We start from the raw sequence: 25,981 nt of genomic DNA, 5'->3' as shown, positions 1-25,981 counted from the left end.
TGTTAGGGAAATTGATGGGATTGAAGGCCGATAAATCCCCGGGGCCTGATAGTCTGCATCCCAGAGTATTTAAGGAAGTAGCCCTAGAAATAGTCAATGCATTGGTGATCATTTTCCAACAGTTTATCGACTCTGGATCAGTTCCTATGGACTGGAGGGTAGCTAATGTAACACCACTTTTTAAAAAAGGAGTGAGAGAGAAAACGGGTAATGAGAGACCAGTTAGCCTGACATCAGTAGTGGGGAATATGTTGGAATCAATTATTAACGATGAAATAGCAGCGCATTTGGAAAACAGTGACAGGATCCGTCCAAGTCAGCATGGATTTATGAAAGGGAAATCATGCTTGACAAATCTTCTAGAATTTTTTGAGGATATAACGAGTAGAGTGGACAAGGGAGAACCAGTGGATGTGGTGTATTTGGACTTTCAAAAGACTTTGACAAGGTCCCACACAAGAGATTGGTGTGCAAAATTAAAGCACATGGTATTGGGGGTAATGTACTGACGTGGATAGAGAACTGGTTGGCAGACAGGGAGCAAAGAGTCGGGATAAATGGATCCTTTTCAGAATGACAGGCAGTGACTAGTGGAGTGCCGCAGGGCTCAGAGCTGGGACCCTAGCTATTTACAATATACATCAATGATTTAGATTAAGGAATTGAGTGTAATATCTCCAAGTTTGCAGATGACACTAATCTGTGAGCTGTGAGGAGGACACTAAAAGGCTGCAGAGTGACTTGGACAGGTTAGGTGAGTGGGCAAATGCATGGCAGATGCAGTATAATGTGGATAAATGTGAGGTTATCCACTTTGGTGGCAAAAACACGATAGCAGAATATTATCTGAATGGCGGCAGATTAGGAAAAGGGGAGGTGCAACGAGACCTGGGTGTCATGGTGAATCAGTCATTGAAAGTTGGCATGCAGGTACAGCAGGTAGTAAAAAAGGCAAATGGTATGTTGGCCTTCATAGCTAGGGGATTTGACTATATGAGCAGGGAGGTCTTACTACCGTTGTACAGGGCCTTGCTGAGGCCTCACCTGGAATATTGTGTTCAGTTTTGGTCTCACAATCTGAGGAAAGATGTTCTTGCTATTGAGGGAGTGCACCGAAGGTTCACTGGACTGATTCCCGGGATGGCAGGACTGACATATGAGGAGAGATTGGCTCGACTGTGCCTGTATTCACTGGAGTTTAGAAGGTTGAGAGGGAATCTCATCGAAACATACAAAATTCTGACAGGACTGGACAGGTTAGATGCAGGAAGAATGTTCCCGATGTTGGGAACGTCCAGAACCAGGGGCACAGTCTCAGGATAAGAGATAAGCCATTTAGGGCTGAGATGAGGAGAAACTTCTTCACTCAGAGAGTTGTTAAACTGTGGAATTCTCTACCGCAGAGAATTGTTGATGCCTGTTCATTGGATATGTTCAAGAGGGAGTTAGATATGGTCCTTACGGCTAAAGGGATCAAGGGGTGTGGAGAGAAAGCAGGAAAGGTTTACTGAGGTGAATGATCAGCCATGATCTTATTGAATGGTGGTGCAGGCTCGAAGGACTGAATGGCCTACTCCTGCAACTACTTTCTATGGGCCAAATTTCGGCATCTGGTGAAAACGGCGCACCTCCGAGACTTACGTGACCTGCCTGGGCTCGAAGGTGTGCCGGAATATTCTGCAGCAATTCTCCGGTCCTCCTGGACCGTGGCGTGGCGCGGCGCGGCGCAGCGTAGTCTCCCTGGGGAGGAGGCTGCCTGCAGGGGGGCGGGGGGCTAGCGATCATGCCTTCTTCTCAGAGCCGGCAGCATTGCGCAGGCGCGCTGGAGCATGGGCACCTGCACAATGGCTCGGGAGAGCATGGGTACCGGGGGGGGGGGAGGAAGGAGGGAGAGCGTGGATACCCGGGGGGGGGGGAGGAGGGAGAGCATGGGTACCGGGGGGGGGGGGAGGAAGGAGGGAGAGCGTGGATACCCGGGGGGGGGGGAGGAGGGAGAGCATGGGTACCGGGGGGGGGGGGAGGAGGAGGGAGAGCGTGGGTACCGGGGAGGGGGGGGGAGGAGGGAGAGCGTGGGTACCGGGGAGGGGGGGGGGAGGAGGGAGAGCGTGGGTACCGGGGAGGGGGGGGGAGGAGGGAGAGCGTGGGTACCGGGGAGGGGGGGAGGAGGGAGAGCGTGGGTACCGGGGAGGGGGGGGAGGAGGGAGAGCGTGGGTACCGGGGAGGGGGGGGGAGGAGGGAGTGCGTGGGTACCGGGGAGGGGGGGGGAGGAGGGAGAGCGTGGGTACCGGGGGGGGGGGGGGGAGGAGGGAGAGCGTGGGTACCGGGGGGGGGGGGGGGAGGAGGGAGTGCGTGGGTACCGGGGAGGGGGGGGGAGGAGGGAGAGCGTGGGTACCGGGGGGGTGGGAGAGCGTGGATACGGGGCGGGGAGAGCGGGGATACCGGGGAGGGGTGGAGGGAGGAGGGAGAGCATGGGTACCGGGGAGTGGGGGGGAGGAGGGAGTGCGTGGGTACCGGGGAGGGGGGGGGAGGAGGGAGTGCGTGGGTACCGGGGAGGTGGGAGAGCGTGGATACCCGGGGAGGGGGGTGGGGAGGAGGGAGAGCGTGGATACCGGGGAGGGGGGAAAGGAAGAGCGTGGATACTGGCAGGGAGGGAGAGCGTAGATACCGGTGGGGGAAGGGAGAGCATGGATACCAGGAGAGGGGAGGGTGGGTGGATACCGGGGGGAAGCGTGGGTACCGGGAGGGGGTGGGGGGGTGCGTGGCCGGGGTAGGTGGGGAGGGGGGGAGCGTGGCAACTGGCTAGTGGGGTACGTGGCAACCGGAGTGGGTGGGAGCATGGCAACAGGGATGGAGGAGCGTGGGTTGGGGGGCACTCAATGGTCGAAGGGCCGGAGCAGAGAGCATGGGTGCCTCCTTCCAGCCTCTCCCCCACACCTCACACACCCCGCACACACCCACCCCCTCACATCCCCCGCACACACCCACACCCCCACATCCCCCCCACACACACACCCCCTCCCCCTCCCACACACACACACACCCACACACACACATCCCGACACACACATAACCCCTCCCACCCCCCTCTCCCCACACACACACACCCTCCCACACACCTCCCCCCCACCCCCACTCCCACACACCCACCCCCACTCCCGCACCGCCCCCCCCATCCTCCACTCCCACACACCCACCCCCACCCCCACACATACACTCACACACAGACACACACCACACACATCCCCCCCCACCCCCGCACCCCTCACTGTCAGATACAGAGAGAGAGAGAAACTACAGAGAGAGACACTGACAGAGACACCTTCCCTTCACATAAAGGTAGGACTTCTATTTTTTATTGATTGATTACTTATTACTTTGGTCTTGGTGCTTTAAGTGCAGGGTTCCTTCTATTTTTTATTAATTAATTGCTTATTACTTTTTGTGCTTCATTTAGTGCTTGCTGCTTTAAATGTATTTTGCTTCTTTAATGTTGTTGTGAAGGTGTTTATGGAAAATCCTCTAACTTCCCTTACCCCCCCGCTGTTGTGATGTTGATGTGTCCTTTGTGTTTAATGCTTCCCATCCGCCGTCTCTGGCTGTGCCTGCACCAAACTTAACTCTCGGTAAGGTTTTTCAGAACTTACAAAAGTGGACACTTATTCCATCCTAAGTTAGTTTGTAGTAAGTTTTCACTGCCGAAACTTGCAAACCAGGCCTGAGTGGCTGGACACACCCACTTTTGAAAAAAAGTACCTTACCTGAAGCCAACCTAAACTAACTAACTAGAACTGGAGCAAACTAATATCCGAGAATTGCAATTTCTAACATACTCCAAACTAAACTAGTTGCTCCAAAAAACTAGGAGCAACTCCACCCGAAACTTGGGCCCTATGTTTCTATGTTTCTATGAGAACACTGACGTTGGTGCGTCTATCCTCCCAGGGGATTTGCAGGATATTGCGGAGATATCGTTGCTGATATTTCTCCAGCGATTTGAGGTGTCTACTCGACATGGCCCATGTCTTTGAGCCATACAGGAGGTCGCGTAAAAATAAAAAAGGGAAGGTGGCTCAACCGTGGCTATCTAGGGAAATCAGGGATAGTATTAAAGCCAAGGAAGTGGCATAAAATTGGCCAGAAATAGCAGCGAACCCGGGGACTGGGAGAAATTTAGAACTCAGCAGAGGAGGACAAAGGGTTTGATTAGGGCAGGGAAAATGGAGTACGAGAAGAAGCTTGCAGGGAACATTAAGGTGGATTGCAAAAGTTTCTATAGGTATGTAAAGAGAAAAAGGTTAGTAAAGACAAACGTAGGTCCCCTGCAGTCAGAATCAGGGGAAGTCATAACAGGGAACAAAGAAATGTCAGACCAATTGAACAAGTACTTTGGTTCGGTATTCACTAAGGAGGATACAAACAACCTTCCGGATATAAAAGGGGTCAGGGGGTCTAGTAAGGAGGGGGAACTGAGGGAAATCTTTATTAGTCTGGAAATTGTGTTGGGGAAATTGATGGGATTGAAGGCCGATAAATCCCCAGGGCCTGGTGGACTGCATCCCAGAGTACTTAAGGAGGTGGCCTTGGAAATAGCGGATGCATTGACAGTCATTTTCCAACATTCCATTGACTCTGGATCAGTTCCTATGGAGTGGAGGGTAGCCAATGTAACCCCACTTTTTAAAAAAGGAGGGAGAGAGAAAACAGGGAATTATAGACCGGTCAGTCTGACCTCAGTAGTGGGTAAAATGATGGAATCAATTATTAAGGATGTCATAGCAGTGCATCTGGAAAATGGTGACATGATAGGTCCAAGTCAGCATGGATTTGTGAAAGGGAAATCATGCTTGACAAATCTTCTGGAATTTTTTGAGGATGTTTCCAGTAAAGTGGACAAAGGAGAACCAGTTGATGTGGTATATTTGGACTTTCAGAAGGCTTTCGACAAGGTCCCACACAAGAGATTAATGTGCAAAGTTAAAGTACATGGGATTGGGGGTAGTGTGCTGACGTGGATTGAGAACTGGTTGTCAGACAGGTAGCAAAGAGTAGGAGTAAACGGGTACTTTTCAGAATGGCAGGCAGTGACTAGTGGGGTGCCGCAAGGTTCTGTGCTGGGGCCCCAGCTGTTTACATTGTACATTAATGATTTAGACGAGGGGATTAAATGCAGTATCTCCAAATTTGCGGATGACACTAAGTTGGGTGACAGTGTGAGCTGCGAGGAGGATGCTATTAGGCTGCAGAGTGACTTGGATAGGTTAGGTGAGTGGGCAAATGCATGGCAGATGAAATATAATGTGGATAAATGTGAGGTTATCCACTTTGGTGGTAAAAACAGAGAGACAGACTATTATCTGAATGGTGACAGATTAGGAAAAGGGAAGGTGCAACGAGACCTGGGTGTCATGGTACATCAGTCATTGAAGGTTGGCATGCAGGTACAGCAGGCGGTTAAGAAAGCAAATGGCATGTTGGCCTTCATAGCGAGGGGATTTGAATACAGGGGCAGGGAGGTGTTGCTACAGTTGTACAGGGCCTTGGTGAGGCCACACCTGGAGTATTGTGTACAGTTTTGGTCTCCTAACTTGAGGAAGGACATTCTTGCTATTGAGGGAGTGCAGCGAAGATTCACCAGACTGATTCCCGGGATGGCGGGACTGACCTATCAAGAAAGACTGGATCAACTGGGCTTGTATTCACTGGAGTTCAGAAGAATGAGAGGGGACCTCATAGAAACGTTTAAAATTCTGACGGGTTTAGACAGGTTCGATGCAGGAAGAATGTTCCCAATGTTGGGGAAGTCCAGAACCAGGGGTCACAGTCTGAGGATAAGGGGTAAGCCATTTAGGACCGAGATGAGGAGAAACTTCTTCACCCAGAGAGTGGTGAACCTGTGGAATTCTCTACCACAGAAAGTAGTTGAGGCCAATTCACTAAATATATTCAAAAGGGAGTTAGATGAAGTCCTTACTACTCGGGGGATCAAGGGTTATGGCGAGAAAGCAGGAAGGGGGTACTGAAGTTTCATGTTCAGCCATGAACTCATTGAATGGCGGTGCAGGCTAGAAGGGCTGAATGGCCTGCTCCTGCACCTATTTTCTATGTTTCTATGTTACAGTCCTGTAGACCATAAGCTTGGTGCCAGATTTGAGGGCGTGATCCTCAAACACTCTCTTCCTCAGGCGACCGCAGGCTGCGCTTACACACTGGAGGTGGTGTTGGTCCTCGGTCTCGATATCTTCCCTTGCTGATAGTCAGCTCCTCAGGTATGGAAAGTGGTCCACATTGTCCAAGGTCGCGCCGTGGATTTTGATGAACGGGGGGCGCAGTGTTATATGGCGAGGTCAAGTTTGTGGAGGACCTTTGTCTTACGGATGTTTAGTGTAAGGCCCGTGCTTTCATACGCTTCGGTGAAGATGTTGACGATGGCTTGGAGTTCAGCCTCTGAATGTGCGCAGATGCAAGCGTCATCCGTGTACTGTAGTTCGATGCCAGAGGATGGGACGGTCTTGGCTGTAGCCTGGAGGCAACGAAGGTTGAACAGGTTCCCACTGGAGCTTGTTGAGTGCGAGATGGAGCCTTGCAGAGAGGAAGATCGAGAAGACGGATGGCGTGATGACGCAGCCCTGCTTGACCCCAGTCTCGACGTGGATTGAGTCTGTGGTGGATCCGTTGGTCAGGATCACTGCTGGCATGTCATCGTGGAGCAGGCCGAGGATTGTGACAAACTTTTGGGGGCAGCCGAAACGGAGGAGGACGCTCCATAGTATCTCGCGGTTAACAGTGTCAAAAGCCTTGGGTGAGGTCAAAGAAGGCCATGTACAAGGGTTGGTGCTGTTTCCTGCATTTCTCTTGCAGTTGTCGCGCCGTGAGGATCATGTCCGTTGTCCCCCTTAGTGGATGGAATCCGGGAGGAGCTCCTCAGCCACAGGAAGAAGACGGGTTGAGGAGGCTTCTAGCGATGACTTTTCCAGTAGCCGACAACAGGGAGATTCCTCTGTAGTTGCCGCAGTTAGACTTGTCCCCTTCATTAAAGCAGTGGCTCTACTTCACTAGATCCAACTGTTATATAAATCCAACTGCTTCCTTTCTTTACTGCCATCTCGGCTGATATCAGCTCACACGTGTTCCAGAGAATAACAGACAAGGTACTGCATAGGAACATAGGAACAGGAAGAGGCCATTCAGCCCCTCAAGACTGTTCCTCCATTCAATGAGATCATGACTGAACTGCAAATTAACTCCATATACCTGTCTGTGCCCATATCCTTTAATATCTTTGGTGAACAAAATATCTATCAAACTCCAATTTAAAATCAACAATTGATCTAGCATCAATTGCTATTTGTGGAAGAGATTTCCAAACTTCCACCGCCCTTTGTGTGTAGAAGTGTTTCCTAATTTCACTCCTGAAAGGTCTGGCTTTAGTTTTAAGATTATGTCTCCCCAGTCCAAACTCCCTAACCAGCAGAAATAGTTTCTCTCTATCTACCCGATCAGTTGCCATGAATACCTTGAAAACTTCGATCAATTCACACCTTAACCTTCTAAATTCTAGGGAATACAACCCTAATATGTGTAATATCTACTGTAGATTAACTGGCGACCATGCAGTCTGGCAACACCTCCATTATAAAATTCTCATCCTTGTTTTCAAATCCCTCAATGGCTTTGCCCCCTCCCTATCTCTGTCACCTCCTCCAGCCCCATAACCCGCCGAGATCTCTGCGCTCTTCCAATTCTGGCCTCTTGCGCATCCCTGATTTTCAGCACTCCACCATTGGCAGCCGTGCCTTCAGCTGCCTGGGCCCCAAGCTCTGGAATTCCCTCCCTGAACCTCTCCGCCTCTCTACCTCTCCCCCCTCCTTTGAGATGCTCCTGAGAATCTACCTCTTTGACCAAGCTTTTGGTCATCCTGCACCTATTTTCTATGTTTCTATCTGTCCTAATATCTTCTTATATGGCTCGGTGTCAGCGAGGAAGAGAAAACATAAATCACATTATAATTTGGGTGCCGGGTTCCAAATCTAATTCCTTTACATCAGTCCCTGCAGTTACTAGTGTAATGTATGCACCTGTGAGTATGCTCACAGGTTTGTAGAGCTGTTGAGTTGTGAGTGGCTTAGCCAGTCACCTGATGTTCACAAGACTCAATCAAACCCCAGCCAGTTGGGTTCGGGGGATCCACGATGAAGCAGGTGGTTGTGGGCCTGGTGAATGAACTGGTACTGTGTAGTGTGATTGTTAAACCTTTGCTAATAAACCAACTAGTTCTTAATAGCAAAGTGCTGCCATGAATTCTTAAGCGAAGAACCCACAAATAAATACATTAAAACTAGCATGATCTCAGTCGCAGCTGCCAGTGGAGTGGAGTTGAGTTTCAGGCAGGTTGTTCCGTCATTAGTCACTCAGGGTTGGGAGATACACCCACCAACCATTTGGCCTCGCATCCCAAAGGTGATCTTTAGGGGCTTCGGTGAGGAAACAGCTGGCTCCATTCACCACCTAAGTACTCTGAGGCTGCCAAACTGGCATAAAGAACTGGGTAAATAAAGGGATGCAGAATGGAGGCTGGTGGAATGTTCCCTGTGGTCTCTCTGTGTTTAATGACATTATAAATACAGTGGCAAGATTCCCTCTGCTCGCCATGTGTGCTAGTGACACTAAATACTGCAAGCAGGTTCCCTGTGGCTTCTGTGTGTTAATGACATTATAAACACAGTGATAAGATTTCCTCAACTCTCCAGGGAGATACCCTCCGATCTGTGTGTGTGTTAGTGACACTGGAAACACAGTGGGAAGATTCTCACTGGTCTGTGTGTGTTAGTGACACTGTAAACACAGCGGCAGTTTTGAGGGCCTGGTCTTCAAACACTCTTTTCCTCAGGCAGCCAAAGGCTGCACTGGCGCACTGGAGGCGATGTTGAATCTTGTCGTCAATGTCTGTTCTTGTTGATAAGAGGCTCTCGAGGTATGGGACATGGTCCACATTGTCAAGGGCTGCGCCGTGGATCTTGATGATGGGGGGCAGTGCTGTGCGGCGAGAACAGGCTGGTGGAGGACCTTTGTCTTACGGATGTTTAGCATAAGGCCCATGCTTTTGTACGCCTCAGTAAATACGTCGACTATGTCCTGGAGTTCAGCCTCTGTCTGTGCGCAGGCGCAGGCGTCATCCGCATACTGTAGCTCGATGATAGAGGTTGGGGTGATCTTGGACTGTAGTAATACCCGCCCTCCTGTATGGCTTACAGATATGGACCATGTACAGTAGACACCTCAAGTCACTGGAGAAATACCACCAACGGTGCCTCCGCAAGATCCGACAAATCCCCTGGGAGGACAGATGCACCAACATTAGCATCCTCAACCAGGCCAACATCCCCAGCATTGAAGCACTGACCACACTTGATCAGCTCCGCTGGGCAGGCCCCATTGTCCACATACCAGACACGAGACTCCCAAAGCAAGCGCTCTACTCAGAACTCCTTCACGGCAAATGAGCCAAAGGCGGGCAGAGGAAATGTTACAGGGGCACACTCAATGCCTCCCTGATAAAGTGCAACATCCCCACTGACACCTGGGAGTCCCTGGCCAAAGACTGCCCTAAGTGTAGGAAGAGCATCCGGGAGGGCGCTGAGTACCTCGAGTCTCATCGCCGAGAGCGTGCAGAAAACAAGCGCAGGCAGCGGAAAGAGCATACGGCAAACCTGTCCCACCCACCCTTCCACTCAACGACTATCTGTCCCACCTGTGACAGGGACTGTGGTTCTCCTATTGGACTGTACAGCCACCTAAGGACTCATATCAAGAGTGGAAGCAAGTTTTCCTCGATTCCGAGGGACTGCCTATGATGATGATGAAACATAGCGGCAAGATTCTCTCTGGTTTGTGTGTGTGCTAGTGACATTGAGCTTGGGCCCAGAAGAGCCGAGGGCCCAGGGGCAGCACGGGCCAGCCCACACTGCGATATGTGTGCCCACTAGGTCCGTGCAGCACAGCAGGTCTCCAGTCGTCCTGGTTAACACTTGCCATTGGATAAAGGCCTAGCTCTGTCAAGCCCGTGCAGTGGCTGATGTGCAACGGTCACCACACGTTAAAACAATCCACGCACAGGCATCTTCCACCCCCTCGACTGGAGTTCAGGACTGGAACATCGGGTCCTTCATTGAAACATCTGTGAACTCATGTGGAAGCAAGTCATCCTAGTTCGAGGGACCGCCTATGATGATGAAACACACTGGGAAGATTCTCTCCGGTCTGTGTGTGTGTTAGTGACACTCTAAACACAGCAGGTTTGTTACGATAGACGTAGAGTCAATATTTCCACTTGAGGAGCAGGCCAAAACTAGGGGCCATAAATATAAGAGAGTCACTAATAAATCCAATAGTAAATTCAGGAGAATCTTTACTCAGAGAGTGGTGAGAATGTGGAACTCACTATCACAGGGAGTTGTTGAGGTGAATATCATAGAATGCATTTAAGGGGAAGCTCAATAAGTACATGAGGAAAAAGGGGATAGAAGGGTATCCTGATAGGGTGCGATGGAGTAGAATGGGAGGAGGATCCAGTGGATCATAAATGCCAGTTTGGGCTGACTGATCTGTTTCTGTGCTGTAAAATTCTATGTAACACTTCAACATACTTCATTGGCTGCAAGAAGCTTTGGGACATCCTCAGGTTGTTACAGGCAACTCTCGATTATCCGCACACGGATGCAACGGGAAACCGTTGTAACAGCATTTAAAATTCTGTGTGTGTGCGCGCGCTCTCGCGGCCGCCGCTGACGTCGGAGTCCTTTCAGACCGGGAAGGCGGTGCGCTCCCAAAACCCGGAGCTAGCCAATCTCCTCCTCGAGGCCACCTGCATGCATGCTGGTAATGTCCATACTTAACTGCCTTGTTACTGTGAGTAGCTGATTGCACAGTGTTCATTCATTGAAGCCTTAACTTTATAATGTCAACTCGCTCGAACGGAGAAATCGTTTAGCCGGCATAGCCCAATCCCCGAGGGACCCGGATAATCGAGAGTTCCCTGTATTAGGTTCTGTAGAAATGCAAGTCTTTCTTTCTTCTGAGTCAGAAGGTTGTGGGTTCAATCCCACTCCAGGGACTTGAGCACAAAAATCTCGGCTGACTCTCTTGTGCAGTGCCGAGGGTGCGCTGCACTGTTGGAGGTGTCGTCTTTCAGATGGGACGTTAAACAGAGACGTCTGCTCTCTTGGGGACATAAAAGATCCCATGGCAATATTTCGAAGAGGAGCAAGGGAGTTATCCCTGATGTCCTGGCCAATATTTATCCCTCAACCATCATACTCCAAAAATACTTCATTGGCTGTAAAGCGTTTTGAGACGTCCGGTGATCGTGAAAGGTGCTATATAAATGCAAGTCTTTCTTTTTGCAATCAAAATGAATAGAAATTGAAGATCAATGGGTAGTATTATAGACCTGACCCACGTCAATCTTTAACGTGCCTTACTGTGTGCAAGGACTGCTGACAGACAAGAAATTTGTCGGCAGCCCTCTGGTGAAACAGCAGCAGTAAGCTGGTTGGGAGCGGAACCAAAGATTTATAATCTTATAAACACCGTGTAGTCCTTGTTACAGCATACAACCTTGGCCCCCAAAACAGCACAAAGAATCCCTGAAAATCCACAGTTAACCCTCAGTTATATTTCCAGAGAGAAACCTCAGCTATTTCCAGTCAAAGAAAACCAGTGGGAAGCAGATAATCGAATTCCGTGAAGACGTGTCTTGAAGTTTACAGAGTTGCTGCAATTCAAAGAGCACAGTGAGAGCCCTCAGGAGCTCAGCACTGTGCTGGAATATCCTCCTGCTCTCTCTGCTACACAACAGTACATGTTAGTGAAGCTAAATCCATATAAACAGGTAACTCTGCATTCAGCCTTGTGGCAAATCCTGGACTCTGTCTCCCTCGCCTCCCATTTCGAAAAAGTCAGAGTTTTCACTTAAATTGAGCCTTTCCTAGGAAACAGGAGCAGCAAGAGTCAGCCCCTCAGCCCCTCGAGCCTGCTCCGCCATTTAATAAGGTCACGGCCGATCTGATCTTGGCCTCAGCTCCACTTTCCGCCGCGCGCTCCCCATAACCCTTGACTCCCCTGTCGTTCAAAAATCTGTCTGTCTCCACCTTAAATATATTCAATGACTCAGCTTCCACAGCTCTCTGGGGCAGAGAATGCCACAGATTTACAACCCTCTGAGAGAAGAAATTTCTCCTCATCTCCACCTTAAATGGACGACTCCTTATTCTGAAACTATGCACCCGAGTTCTCGATACGCCCTCCCCCCTCCGAGGGGAAACATCCTCTCTGCATTTATACTGTCAAGCCCGCTCAGAATCTTATATGATTCAATAAGATCACCTCTCATACTTCTAAACTCCAATAAGTATAGGACAAAGCTGCTTAACCTTTCCTCATTAAGACAACCCTTTCACTGGACTGCAAAGTGCTTTATAGCCAAGGAACTGCAGGCACTGTTGTAATGCAGCAACCAATTTGCACACAGCAAGGACCCACACACAGCAATTAAATAAATGACTCGAAATTGGGCTCCGTGGCAACTCCCGTTGTAAGAAATAGGAGCAGGAGTCGGCCATTCGGCCCTCGAGCCTGCTCCAGCATTCAATAAGATCATGGCTGATCTTCGACCTCAACTCCACTTGTCTGCACTATCCCCATATCCCTTGGTTCCCTCCAGGGAGTGGTAACGGAACGCTTTTCAGAATAAGGGGCTGTCCATTTAAAATGGAAATGAGGAGAAATTTCTTCTCTCAGAGGGTTGTAAATCTGTGGAATTCTCTGCCCGAGAGAGCTGTGGAGGCTGGGTCATTGAATATATTTAAGGTGGAGAAAGACAGATTTTTGAACGATAAGGGAGTCAAGGGTTATGGGGAGCGGGCAGGGAAGTGGAGCTGAGTTTTAGCAATGTCGGTTGAAGGATACTGGGGAGAACACTCCTGCTCCCTCTGAAATATCACTGTGGAATCTTCCTCTTTCAGTACTGCCCTTCCGACAGTGCAGCACTCCCTCAGTACTGCCCCTCCGACAGTACAGCACTCCCTCAGTACTGCCCCTCCGACAGTGCAGCGCTCCCTCAGTACTTCCCGTCCGTCAGTACAGCTCTCCCTCAGCACTGCCCCTCCGACAGTGCGGCGCTCCCTCAGTACTGCCCCTCCGACAGTACAGCACTCCCTCAGTACTTCCCCTCTGACAGTGCAGCAGTCCCTCAGTACTGCCCCTCCCGACAGTGCAGCGCTTCCTCAGTACTGATCCTCCGACAGTGCAGCGCTCCCTCAATACTGCCCCTGCGACAGTGTGGCATTCCCTCAGCACTGCCCCTCCGACAGTGTGGCGCTCCCTCAGTACTGTCCCTCCGACAGTGCGGTGCTCCCTCAGTACTGCCCCTCCGACAGTGCAGCACTCCCTCAGTACTGCCCCTCCGAGAGTGCGGCACTCCCTCAGTACTGCCCCTCCGACAGTGCAGCGCTCCCTCAGTACTGCCCCTCCGACAGTGTGGCATTCCCTCAGTACTGCCCCTCCGACAGTGCGGTGCTCCCTCAGTACTGCCCCTCCGACAGTGCGGTGCTCCCTCAGTACTGCCCCTCCGACAGTGCAGCACTCCCTCAGCACTGCTCCTCCAACAGTGCAGCACTCCCTCAGTACTGCCCCTCCGAAAGTGCGGTGCTCCCTCAGTACTGCCCCTCCGAGAGTGCGGCACTCCCTCAGTACTGCCCCTCCGACACTGCAGCACTTCCTCAGTACTGCCCCTCCGACAGTGTGGCACTCCCTCAGTACTGCCCCTCCGACAGTGCGGTGCTCCCTCAGCACTGCTCCTCCGACAGTGCAGCACTCCCTCAGTACTGCCCCTCCGACAGTGCGGTGCTCCCTCAGCACTGCTCCTCCGACAGTGCAGCACTCCCTCAGTACTGCACTGAAGTGTCAGCGCGGAGCTTTGTGTTCCAGTCTCTGGAGTGGGACTTGAGTCCATGACCTGCCAGCTCAGAGGTCACAGTGCTTTCATTGTGCCTCGGCTGACGCCATTTAACCCTTGCATTACTTGTCCATCCTGCAAGTGCCTCTCTCCCGGGGCTGACCATTTTGCGAGTTTTCAACGACAGTGAAACAAATATCACAATTGTAAGAAGAAAGCTACTTAAACATTAATTCGATTTATTCTGGTAATATTATTCACCAAACAACTAAAGTACGCATGAAAAAATACGCCATAGAAATAGTATTCTGTCATCGGCGGAACCAAAGTCCCCAATCGGCTGAAGGCTGTGAATCAGCATCTGTGGAACGATGAGACACATTAACATTTCACACAAGCATTTCTCCTCAAAACCAAAAAATGAGAAATGCAGAAGCAGGGGATCAAGGGGTATGGTGAGAAAGCAGGAATGGGGTACTGAAGTTGCATGTTCAGCCATGAACTCATTGAATGACGGTGCAGGCTCGAAGGGCAGAATGGCCTACTCCTGCACCTATTTTCTATGTTTCTATGTTTCTATGTTTCTAAATGATGCCTCAATTCTCGATAAACGATTATTAATTTTTCATTTTCCCATTCTGACGAAGCTTGAATGTTTATTGGTCTGGTCTCTTCATAAATAAAATCATCATTTTAAAAACATAGAAACATAGAAATTTACAGCGCAGATGGAAGCCATTTTGGCCCATCATGTCCGCGCCGGCCGACAAAGAGCCGCACGGCCCTCGGTCATCAGCCCTGAAGGTTACATATAAACCTATGAACAATGGACAATGGCGGAAAGGTAAAGAGCATCCGGCCCAACCAGTCCACCTCACACAACTGCGACACCCCCTGCATCACACCATTTTACACTCCACCCCAACCAGAGCCATTCGATCTCCTAGGATAGGCAAAAAACAGGTAAAAACCCAGGCCAATTGGGGAAAAAAAATCTGGAAAAATTCCTCTCTGACCCATCCAGGTGATCGAAAGTGGTCTAGGAGATCACTCTGGCCGTATTCGATTCCCTGCAGGACTTACCATCGTATCTGTGCCAGCCAACAAGAGGTTATCCAGTCTAATCCCACTTACCAGCTCCAGGTCGGTAACCCTGCAGGTTACGGCACTTCAAGTGCCCATCCAAGCACCTTTTAAATGTGGTGAGGGTTTCTGCCTCTACCACCTTTCCAGGCAGTGAGTTCCAGACCCTCACAACCCTCTGCATGAAGAAGACCCCCCCCCTCAAATCCCCTCTAAACCTTCCACCAACTCCTCCACCATAGGCTCTTGCTATCCACTATATCCAGGCCCCTCAAAATTTTATACACTTCAATGAGGTCTCCCCTCGGCCTCCTCTGTTCCAAAGAGAACAAACCCATCCAATCCAATTTTGAGTGAAATTTAAAGACTTCAAATATCTTAAGTCTGCTTGCCCTGTTATGGTTTTCCCCATTATTCTCTTTCCCCATTCTCTCTCTGCACTATTATTATTTTACTTTGTTCAGACCTACTCTGTCTTGTCCGATTGTCTTCTAACTTCAGCTATCATTTATTCACTTTCTTCTTCCTGCGACTGTTCACTTTGAATATGGGAGCCGCACTTTCAAAAGGGGGAGTTTGATTGGCTACAAAAGACAAGGGGCTGATCACCAGTAACTCAGTCTCTGACGCAGTTCTATTGATAACTAAATAAAAGACTTTCATTTATACAGCTTTCTTTCATGACCTCAGGATGTCCCAAAGTGCTTTACAGCCAATTAAGTACTTTTTGAAATATAAGGCTAGAACCTCCACTTGTTTTGCGCGCTTAACGCCCAATTAACGCCCATTTAATCGCTGAAATGACGGATAACACCCATATATCACCCATTTTGGCACAAAATGGAAACTGACAGGCTTTTTTAGGAGACTTATCGTCAAGCGTTATTTTCCCGATGGGCTTAATACCAGGAAAAAATATCACCGCCCGCACACTTTTTTGGGCGGAATCAGCAGAATGGGTGAAATCAACGCCCTAATGTCGCCCAGTGTTACTTTCCGCATGGAATTAACGCTGAGATTCATTATGAACGCCCGCCCAATGTTTTTTGTCGTAAGGAGCATATTTAACCAAACTAGTGGCCATGGAGATCGCCCATCGTCAATTTCACCATCTCGCACACATATCGCCCACAATATCGCTCACTCAAAATACCGCCCACAAAAAGTGGAACTAACCGGAATGAACGGCAGCAGTGTGGCTGGCATTTGTTAAATCGCACTCTTACATGAGGAGCTATTATCGGAAAGATTTGCCTGAAAGAGCGCTGATGTGAGTGACAATGCTGACACACTGCTGTGTGTGTGCAGCTCAGACATCAATGGTGCCCATCACCTTGGTGCCAGTTAAAGTTTACGTTGATTGATGTCAAGTTGTATTTAACCCTTTCATGGTAAGGAATCGCCAGTGTGTAACGGTCTAGCTATCTGAGACAATGCGCAACAAGGTTATGTTCAATAACAAAAGTTTAATACCAACATTGGTCTGAAATCATAAGTATCACAGCCAATAACACCCAACCCCCGCCCACACCCCACTTTTTCCACTATTTACATAAATCACATGTTCAACATGTCCAGCAACACAGAATACAAAGGCAAAGCAGGAGCGTGGTCCCCAGCCCCCATACATTGCAATAAATTGCATACACCCAGATGGAGAGATAACACAACCATCACCTGCACACATGCACCTCACTTTCCTTCCTCCCTCTCCTTCTTCTCCCCACCGCTACCCCTTTCCCTCCTCGTTCCACTGTGCCTGGCCGAGGAGCTCCTCAGGCGGTGCCTCATTGGGGTGAATGAAGGCAGATGCGGTCGTTGCACGGGTATGGGAGTGGGGGCTACCGAGCGGGCAACAGTCTCTGATGCAGAAGCAGGATCATTGTCCTTGCTCTCATCTGTCGTTCGCAGTGATGGTGCGGAACCTAGGAGTGGAGTGCCGCACTTGGGGACCACTGGGAGGCCTGTGGCAGCAGTGTTCCTGGCTACCAGCTCCAGGGCCTCCTCCATCCCTTCCATGTTACTTCTTATTTGTTGGACAAAAATTCGTTGCCAACTATATTCTTGGTGCTTTTTGCTGCTGGTGAATCTCTGTCGTGCCTCCCACAGCAGCCAAACAAGCACACACCACAGCCACACACGCTTTCAGTGCCTCTGAGCTCCCTCTCACTCTGTCTCCTCTTCTGCGCATGTCATGATGACCCTTGACCTCCTGAATCGTGGGAAACAAGCTTTGCCTTGCCGTTGCTAAGGACGGCCACACTTTACGGCAGAAGGTCAAAAAAATTTAATGCTACCGTCCATTTGATATCACTCGCGGTAACACCCATTTTCAAAAATGTAAACTAGGTGTTTTGAGAATGGGCGAGAAGCCAGCGACCTGAGAACCCTTTTTTACAGCCCACGCCGGAAATAACGCCCCTTTTTGGGCGCTAAGTACAAAAGTGGAGGTTATCGTCCTTGGTCATAGCTGTAATGTAGGAAACAAGGCAGCCAATTTGTGCACAGCAAGCTCCCACAAACAGCAACGTGACAATAACCAGATAATCTGTTTTTTAGTGACGTTGAACGAGGAATACATATTGGCCAGGACACCAGGGATAACTCACCTGCTCGCCTTCAAAATAGTGCCATGGGATCTTTTGCCTTCTCCTGAGATGGCAGGTGGGGCCTCAATTTAACGCCTCGGCCTAAAGACAGCACCTCCAACAGTGTGACACCTCAGACAGTGCTGCACTGGAGTGTCAGTCTAGATTTTCGTGCTCAAGTCACTAGAGTGGGACTTGAGGTCACAACCTTCAGATTCAGAGGCGAGAGTGCTGCCCACTGAGCCACGGCTGTCACAAGAAATGCCCTGCCCCAAATTGAAAAAAATGAACAAAAGAACCTGAGGGGGAGATGAGGAGAATTTGTTTCAGGCAGCTAGTTGCGGTGACCTGGAACGCGCTGCCTGAAAGGACAGCGGAAGCAGATTCAATAGTAACTTTCACAAGGGAATTGGATAAATAGTTGAAAAGGAGAAATTTGCTGGGATATGGAGAAAGAGCAGGGTAGTGGGAATAATTAGATAGGTTTTCAAAGAGCTGGCACATCCATGATGGGCCAAATGGCCTCCTTCTGTGCTGTATGCATCTATGTAAGGCATATTGCTGTCATGTTGCGGGATATCAGGCCATTATGTCATTGGGCGATCTTGGCCAAATATGTACAAACTTCTACTATAGAGCTAAATTTAGTCATGAAAGGATTGCATAGTTAGCAGTTATTGATTAGATTTGAGACGGAATGTCTGATACAGTTCTTAGACAAAGAAAATTTGACATTACTCTGATCATCCCCATTTATTGCTGCGGCAGCAAACCTATTCACTTGACCTCAGCAAGAGTCATTATCAAACTAAGCCGCTGGATGCTGCATTGGAGAGGGGAGCAGTCAGTTTTAACTCCAAGTTAACGCCGGAGTGAGGCTTTCAACAAAGACGGGTCGCAATTGCCGCTCGCCCCGTCAGGGAGCACTAACTACCTGGGCCTGTGTCAGTTAACACCTGGGGAGGACGTCCTGCCTGCCCCCGGTCTGGAATTTCCCTTTGCTCCCTTCAAATGAGGCCGAGCGCTGTCTCAGACACTCCATCTCGTTGGAGGGTCGCTCCAGAGGAGTCAGCGCGACAGTGAGGTCAGTCTGAGACTGAGGTCAGCGCGAGACTGAGGTCAGTGCGACCCTAAGTTCAGCCCAAGACTGAGGTCAGAGTGAGACTGAAGTCAGCGTGACCCTGAGGTCAGCCCGAGACTGAGGTCAGTGTGACCCTGAGGTCAGCCTAACACTGAGGTCAGCCCGAGACTGTGTAAGTGAGCAGCTTCGCCTGGATTGCTAGCATTTTAGGTTGTTCGGTAGGGTTGTCCCAGTTTCTCTGTGTCCATTGAGACTGGAACACTGTTGATATCGACTTCTATCTTCAACGTGGAATTCTCGGTGGAGGAGGTAGACAGCTCCGTCCACCTCTTCCTGGGGCTGAGCTGCCTCCTGGGACTCTCTCTTCGTCTTCATCAGTACTGGAGCCCGGGTGATCGGCCAACTCTTCAGCGACTCGGTGAGTAAAGTTTCTTTTACACATTCACTGTAGATGGCCTTTAGTGTTACAGCCCTTGCAAGTATAGTCTCTATATCAGCACTGGTAGGCTCTGTGATTTCCTCCACAGCGCCAGCATGGGGCTGGCTGGTTGGTCCCCTGTGGCGGACTCAGGGTTGCGGGGCTCGGGGTCACAGTCTTGCCTCTGAAAGGCGCCATTCGGTTCACTGTACTTGCCGTGTTGGAGTCCTGGGGTTGAGTCATTATCCTTCTGGAATCGCAGGCTGAGGCCATGAACACTTGGCTCACGCTAATTGCTTTCTGCAGGGTGACGGTGGTGTCCGCAGAGAGCAGCCTGTGGAGGAGGCCTTCGTGGCCGATTCTGATAACAAAGATGTCCCTCAGTGCTTCAGTGAGGTGGTCGCCAAAATCACACAGTGCAACCAATCGTCTCAGGTCTGCAGCGTATTTTGCGATTTCTTGGCCTTCGGGCCGCTGGTGTGTATTAGAACCGGTGTCTGGCTGTTAGGATGCTCTCTTTTGGCTTAAGCTGCTCCTGTATCAGGGTTACGAGCTCCGCGAACATTTTCGTTGTCATCTTCTCTGGGGCTAGCAAGTCCCTGACCAGGCCAGGAACGGTGAGCTCAAAACTGCTGACAGGATGGCTCGGCGCTTATCAGCCAGCGAGGTGGGTGTGTTTCCAGCCAGGTCGTTCGCGATGAAGTCATGTTCTAGCCTTTCCACAATGGCATCCCAATCTGCTCCATCAGCGAATTGTTGAAAGTTGCTAAGGTTGGCCATTTTTCGCGTGGAATTCGTATTCTCGTCACCAATTGTAGTGTTTGCAGGCACTTTAGTAATGACGCCACGAGGTAAGGTATTGCACTTGAACTGTTGTGACCTTAGTCCATTTATTGCAGCTCCTGAATGAGGTTACAGTAAGGTGAGCTCCCTTTTATACCTGGTTACCTGCGGTGTGCAGGTGACCTCTAGGTCTCCACCAATTGCACCCTCTGGTGGTACAGGCATATTGTATACAGTGTCGAGATACATTCATTGGTCTTATGTAACTGTACATTGAGTGTACAGGATATATACATACACAACAGCCTCCAATGCAAGTATAATCCTCCTTAAATAAGGAGACCAAACCTGCACACAGTACTCCTTATTTAAGGAATGGACGAAGGCTTCAGCAACAGATGAGCTGAGGCAAGGGTGGAGACGAGCGATGTTATGGAGGTGGAAATAGGTCGTCTTAGTTACGCTGCGGATTATGTGGTCGAAAGTTCATTTCAGGGTCAAATATGACACCAAGGTTGCGACCAGTCTGGTTCAGCCTCGGACAGAAGTTGGGGAGAGGGGTGGAGTTAGTAGCTGGGGAACGTTCATGTCAAGTCTTGTCCTACCAAGTATCCACTTCAACCAACTTTGGAGAGATTGTAGAAATACACATGTTAAAGGCACGGGTACCAAGTGCAGTTCACAAGGAGGTGCTGCTGTTCTATCCCTGGATTAGGCCATAGTACAAGTCGGTATTGGGTAGTGTGAGCCATTCCATTTAAAGTAAGATTCTCAGTCCACTTTTCGGAGTGCCTGACATCAGTGAACCCAAGGAGGTATCTGTATCTGTAGTAGAGCTGAATTATTTTATGTACTCAAGATGACAAAAGGCCCTATGCAGACTCACCCCATTACCGGATTGCCCCCCCCCCCCACCATGGTTCTTCTAGCCCCCTTGCTCCCTCCCCACCCCCACCTCATGGCAAAAGCAAAAAAAATATACAGACACATTGCCAATTTGGGAAACCTCTATCACAAATTCATCTCTGGACCCTCAAGGATAAGAATGCAAGTCCCAAGAGACAAAAGGGTGAATTTTACCCCCCCCCCCCCCCCGCCCCCACCAGCAACCACTAGGACAGGCAGGAGGTGGATAGGTGCGGGGGGAGGGGGTGATTAAAAATTCAGAAATGAAAACCTGACTCCACCCTGCCTCCAGCGTGCGAGCTTCCCGTTTAAATGACCTGAATTATATATGTCTTCAGAGGCGGGTTCCTCATTTAAAGATTTTAATGAGGCCGTGGGCCTCAAATGTTCGGACAGTTTGAGGTTTAACTTTTCAGGTTGCGGCTACGGTCCGGATTTCCCAGGGCTCAGGAAACCTGGCAGCTGAAGCGAGGAGACAAGGCTGGATCCAATAGTTCATCCAGTAGAGCCTTTCCAGCACTGCTTGTGGGCCAGGAGGAGCAGGAGAGGGTTGTCCTATCAGTAGATTGGGCCTGTACTCTCTGGAGGTTAGAAGAATGAGAGGTGATCTCATTGAAACAACTAAGATTCTGAGGGGGTTGACAGGGTGGATGCTGAGCGGTTGCTTCCCCTGGCTGGAGAGTCTAGAACTAGGGTTCATTGAACTCAGGATAAGGGGCCAGCCATGTAAGACTGAGATGAGAAGGAATTTCTTCACTCGGAGGGTTGTGAATCTTTGGAATTCTCTACCCTAAAAGGTCCGTGGATGCTGAGTCGTTGAGTATATTCAAGGCTAAGATTAATAGATTTATGGGCACTTGGGGAATCAAGGGATATGGGGATCGGATGGGAAAGTGGAGTTGAGGTCGAAGATCAGCCAGGATCTTATTGAATGGCGCAGCAGGCTTGAGGGGCTGAATGGCCGACTCCTGCTCCTCTTTCTTATGTTCTTATCTGCTCCCCCAGCCCCCAAGCTAACGTTCTTTCCTCCCCGTGATTCGATCTTCATCATCCCCCCTCCAACCCCTTGCGATAACTTCTCCGCCCTCCCCCCCCACCCAACTTACTCCCAACCCATGATCCCTTCCTCCCTCCCTGCCTCCTGTCCTCTCCCCAGCTGCGGCCTGGTGCTGCAGGCATTCCCCACCGAGAGACAGCCAGCCTCTCAATCTGGCCGGTTGCCGGCCGGGAAATGGTGAGGAAAAATGACATCGGATTACATCGGATATACGGCACAGAAACAGGCCATTCCGCCCAACCAGTCCATGCCGGGGTTTACACTCCACTCGAGCCTCCTCCCGTCTCTCCTCATCTAAATCTATCAGCATAACTCTCTATTCCCTTCTTACTCATATGCTTGTCTAGCCTCCCCTTAAATGCATCGATACTATTCGCTTCAACCACTCCCTGTGGTAGCCAGTTCCACATTCTCACCACTCGCTGGGTAAAGAATATAAACGAGGCCCTACTATTAAATGGCATGTCCGATGAAAAATGTTTTCCCTGATTCCCCAGCCTCGATGGTACAGTAGAATAGTGGTTATGTTACTGAACTAGTAATCCAGAGGCCTGAACTACTGGAGACACGAGTTCAAATCCCACCACGGCAGCTGGGGAATTTAGTAAATTAAATAAATCTGGAATAAAAAGCTAGTGTCAGTAACAGTGACCATGAATCTACCAGATTGTCGTAAAAACCCAATCTGGTTCACTAACGTCCTTTAGGGAAGGAAATCTGCCGCCTTTCCCCGGTCTGGCCTATATGTGACTCCAGACCCACAGCAATGCGGTTGATTCTTTACTGCCCTCTGTGGTTCAAGAAGGCACCTTCTTTGAGGACAATTAAAGATGGGCAATAAATGCCGGTCTTGCCAGCGACGTACACATCCCAAGAATGAATTTTTAAAGAATACACCTCCCCCACCTCAATCCCTCCCCGCCTCCCAGTACATATCGGGGCCAAAGTGTTTATTACCTAAAGTCTTACTTCTACCACGATCTCACAGGTTTCCAGAAATGCCTCTAAATATTGCATTTACATTCCGAGGCAATGCTGTGTATTAGTCTTGCTCATTAAGTCTGATTTTACTCAAAGGCTTGAAGCAGCGACACAGTAGCATGGTTTCAAATGAAAATATTTTGTAGCTACCTGTTGGTTTTATTGCATGCTGACTTGCATTCGATGTGACACATTACTTTTAAAGGAATGCACAATGGCCAACACAATGACCTTAAAAAAACGGAACAGAAAGCAGTTTTTAGCTCATTTCAATGACTGCAGATGCTGAGATGTTATTGCACACTCGAGCCCCAGCAACGAATATAAAGTCGGCCTCAGAATTTGCTGAATTTCAGCTTAAATAATTTCCACGTTTAACTGTTTCCACCTTGTAATATTAATATTAATTTGTCTGAGTTGGAAACAATTCCCTCATCGGGGTCGAATTTCAACTTTCGGACCAGGATTAAAACTAGCATTGCAGATCGGTTGAGAACCCGCCTGATTTTAATTTCCATCGGAATAAATGAGAAAGAAAATAAATACAACTTGCATTTATATAGCGCCTTTAACGTAATAAAATATGCCAAGGGGTGCCACAGGAGCATAATCGAACAAAAGTTGATACCGAACTTAAGAAGGAAACATTAGGACAGGCGACCAAAGACTTGGTCTTAAAAAGCTGGATTTTCGTCTCATTTGCGCCTCTGTTTGTGTCCCAGACAGGCGGTAAATGCTGTTTTTGGACATTACGTCAGGCATCCAGGTTTTAGCACCCGGCCGATAAATTCGTCTCCTGATTTGCGGTGGCGCAAAAAACTTAACGCCTCGCCCATCATTTTGACTGAGATCATGACGTCAATCGTCGTGCAATGCTGCACCAGTGCCCCGGACGGAAAATTCGGCCCTTACGCCTCATTTAACGCCTGCTCCAGGAAAGGTCTGAAAAATTGGCATTCCGAGAGTGCAGCAGGTGGTATGGGCAGTGTATTTAAATGGAGGTTGGAGGATTAGACATCGCAGTTAACATTGACTGCAATGGCTGTGCACAGCATGCTGCTTGAAGCTCCAACTTGCAAGCGGAACTTTTATCTGCCATTACAGTTTCCTTACAAGGTCAGTGAGAGATTTAAATAGGGGCATTACAAATTTGGCAGCATATCATCCCTGATTGCTATTGGCAGGCAGCTTCAAGCTAGGAGAAGGGCTCTTGTCCATGTCGGGCCACGGCTGAGGAGAGATCGAAGACGTCTGGGGAGGAGGCCTTACCCCCATGGGTTTACAGAGACCATCGCCCATACCTCCAGCTCTCTGAGGTGCAGTGCATCAGAAGGCTGTGCTTCCAAAAGGAAGTGCTGCCAGAGAAATGCCATTTCCTGCAGGCAGACCTGCAGCCTACCAGCACCAACAGGACTGCACTGCCTGTCGCAGTGAAGGTGACTGTGGTGATAGCCTTCTATGCCTCCGGCTCATTCCAGGCAGCAGCAGGAGACCTATGCAACATCTCTCTACGTGCTGCACTTTACTGCATTCGGCATGTAACAAAGGCTCTGTACGCCTGCAGAATGAACTTCATAAAGTTCCCTGTGAGCAGGGGCAGTCAGAATGAGAGGGCTTTAGGGTTTGGCAGAATTGTGGGCATCCTGAGGGATCAAGGAGCCATTGACTGCACACACCTCGCCTTGCGAGCACCATTACACAACGCAGAGGTATTCCGAAACCGAAAGGGATACCACTCCCTAAACGTCAAGCTCATGTGCGACCACGCGCAGCGCATCCTCGCAGTGAATGCCCGCTATCCAGGGAGCGCACATGATGCTTTCATCTTGCGTGAGAGCGGTGTCTCAGGAAAGTTTCAGCGCCAAAGGGAAGGGCAGGGCTGGTTGATCGGGGACAAAGGATATGGTCTAGCCACCTGGCTCATGCCCCCCCACCACCCCCCCACTCCGCAACCACATCACAGAAGCCGAGCGGCGCTATAATGACAGCCATGCAGCCACCCACAACGTCATTGAACAGGCAGCCCTTCCAATGCCTGGACCGTACTGGAGGAGGAGGACAAGGTGCCTGGTGAGGCACTGATGGCAGGCCCACCTCAGGAGGAGCAGGACGAGGACGAGGTGCCTGGTGAGGCACTGATGGCAGGCCCACACCATCCACGGGGGAAGCAGTGTGGAGATACTGGCAGAGCCAGCTCACAATGGACGGGTTTGCTTGAATGGGGAAGCTGAGGGATGCAGCTCAGACTTGCAATGTTATGTGCCACCATAAAGGCTCTTCTACAGTGAATTTTGGAAGAATACACACGACACCAATGGCAATGGGTCAAAGTTACATTTTTATCCAACAAAATAAGAAATAGTCTCCACCCCCCTCCCCCCCCACCCCAACAAAACAAAACCCAATCAATAAACAACATTCTGCTGCAAGTAACTCAACAACAATGAAGTGCATTCATGAAAATAAACTATTTACATGCGTACTCATAATACATCCGGCCATCTAGACAACGTTGTCAATGAGGCCTCAGTGTCTACAGCAAGGCTGCTTGAGGGCTGCTGTGCTAGAGGGGCAGTCAGTGCAGACGGCGTATGAGGAAACCCTGGACCAGCTGTGTGCCTGGAAGGACTGGCTGCAGACTGCTGCACCTTATCATCGGCAGAAGCAGTCACTGGTGGCTGGGGCGTGTACTGTGTCGTGTGCACGGTTGGGGAGTCAGTGGTGGGAGCCGGAATGCTGTCATCCTGAGGAAGGACAGCGCCTTCCATTTCCTGGGAGCCACAGACATTCCGACGGAGCTGGGCCTCAACATGCGGAGCACAATGTGCCTCCACAACTTGCTGGCCTTCTTCGGCACCGTCTCTTCCCCGTTGGACAGTGGGGAACACAAGAGGGGATGGCACTAACCATCGACCGCATCACATCAGCAAACAGCAGCATAGTTGTGCCTGCGGTTCGAGCGATGCTGCAACATGATCAAGGGCATACGCCGCACACTCTGGAACGCCACTGTCGCTGCTGGAGGCCACCATCTCTGTGAGTGGGCTCTGATGGCCTCGCTGGAGTCCTGACTTGCACCGACAATGCATGACGCTGCCTCCGCAACAGTCGGAGAAAGCTTGCCGATGCTCTC

The sequence above is a fragment of the Pristiophorus japonicus genome, chromosome 13 (assembly GCF_044704955.1).
Source record: "Pristiophorus japonicus isolate sPriJap1 chromosome 13, sPriJap1.hap1, whole genome shotgun sequence".
Classification (NCBI taxonomy): domain Eukaryota; kingdom Metazoa; phylum Chordata; class Chondrichthyes; family Pristiophoridae; genus Pristiophorus; species Pristiophorus japonicus.
The sequence above is the reverse complement of the archived record's forward strand: the minus strand, read 5'-3'. Positions refer to the sequence as shown.